Source organism: Physeter macrocephalus, chromosome 11, assembly GCF_002837175.3.
Source record: "Physeter macrocephalus isolate SW-GA chromosome 11, ASM283717v5, whole genome shotgun sequence".
Classification (NCBI taxonomy): Eukaryota; Metazoa; Chordata; class Mammalia; order Artiodactyla; family Physeteridae; genus Physeter; species Physeter macrocephalus.
The window spans coordinates 140,294,828-140,296,586 of record NC_041224.1 but is presented as its reverse complement, the minus strand read 5'-3'; positions in this window follow the sequence as shown (position 1 = coordinate 140,296,586).

Here is a 1,759-nt window from a genome sequence, read left to right as displayed (position 1 = left end):
CGGAGCCTGTGCTCCGCAACGGGAGAGGCCACAACAGTGAGAGGCCCACGTACCGCAAAAAAAAAAAAAAAAAAAATTGAGAAATCCATCAGATAGAACAGATAGAACTCCTTAAAATGTAATTCGGATGTTATCAAGAAATTGTGGCATAAATTACACAGTTTCACAAAACTACAACCAGATTTTCTCTTTCACGTTCATATTTCTTCAATACTTTCGTCAGCAAAGTATGCCAAGTCAACAGCTCTATATTCCAAAAGCAGAAGGTGTTCATGCAGTGGCAGGGCCCCATTAATCTATCCCTCTGTTATTTGAGGCATATCACCAAGCCTCTTAACAACCTTCTGCCAAGCCTGAAAATCCCACCTTAGTATCAATAATTGATAAGATAACAAAGTAGGGAAGTGTCTCCGGAGTTTAGTGGGAACACTGTTTCCTCTGTTTCTGTGTGTAACTATTATCTAACCAAATTAGATAGTTGATGTTTGGGGCCCAGAAAAGATGAGTTACAAGACAGGTATCTTTCAAATGCTGGAGGAAGGGGTTTGGGAGAGGGGGAGGGGAGTATCAGACAGGACTCTTCTGGTTGCAGGTGACAGAAATCCAATTTGAACTAGCAGAATTGAAAGCGGGATTCATTAGACCACGAAATCCAAGGAAGAGTTGAAGGACCAAACTGAGAGAAAGGCTAGGATCCAGCTTTGCTTAGGAGCACTTGCAACCAGAAAGCACTTACGTCCTGGTTCCATCTCTCATTTCTGCTTCTCTCTACATAGCAGCACCACTTCTCACTGCACATTGGTCTCCTCTGCATGGCAGGAAATAAGACATCAAGAGCTCTCCTGAGCCTTACCACCCACCACTGGAACCTCCAGAGAGGGACTAACTTTCTTCTTCATTCCAGTTTTTTAAAATTCCAGGGAAGGATTCTGATTGGCCCAGACTCAGTCAGTGCCAACTCTGGGCTAATCAGCTATGGCCATGAGGGCCATAGTATACTTTCATAAAAGATGACAGCTTTCACTGAAACCCCATGGTGAGTAAGGGGAGGAGAAGTTCTCAAAAAATTCAGTAAGGGAGGAGGATAATTCTCAGACAAAAAAAAATGTGTTAGACAAACAGAAAAATGACTGCCCACTACGCACACACCCCAAGTGACAGGGAGAGCAATAAACAGTGATCAGAGAGACCAGACCGGGAGGGCCTTGGGGGACTGACAATGCATATCAGAGGTGGAAAGGCAGGGAGCAAGATGTGCCTTTGTTGCAATTTTATAAAGCACTAGTCCTATCCCCAAAGGTTACTGGATCCAAAACAGTAGACATATAGAGCCCTGGAGCTTCCACATGACAAAGTTTAAATAGTTTAACTAAAATCTTCTCTTCTATGTGAAATAATAGAAAATACATATATATTGGTCTCTGACCCCAGTTCTTGGAACAGAGCTCCTGAATCCCTTGAAATGTCCTAAATGATAAGAGCCCTAGGAGCATCTTTTGTTCTAATATTTGGTTTTTGACCCTGGTTCCTTACACAGAGCTCTTAAAGCCCTTGGAATTTCCTGGGTAATAGGAATGTCTTTAGTTCCAACAAGGTGACTCTCGGTGGGCTCCTGAATGGAAGCTGGTTGCCAGACAGACCAAACTATGATTAGAAGCTTGGAACTTTCAGCCTCACCACACCCCACCTCCATTTTCCAGAGAGGGGAAAGGGCTGGAAATTGAGTTAATGACCCATTAATTAAGCCTATGTGATGAAG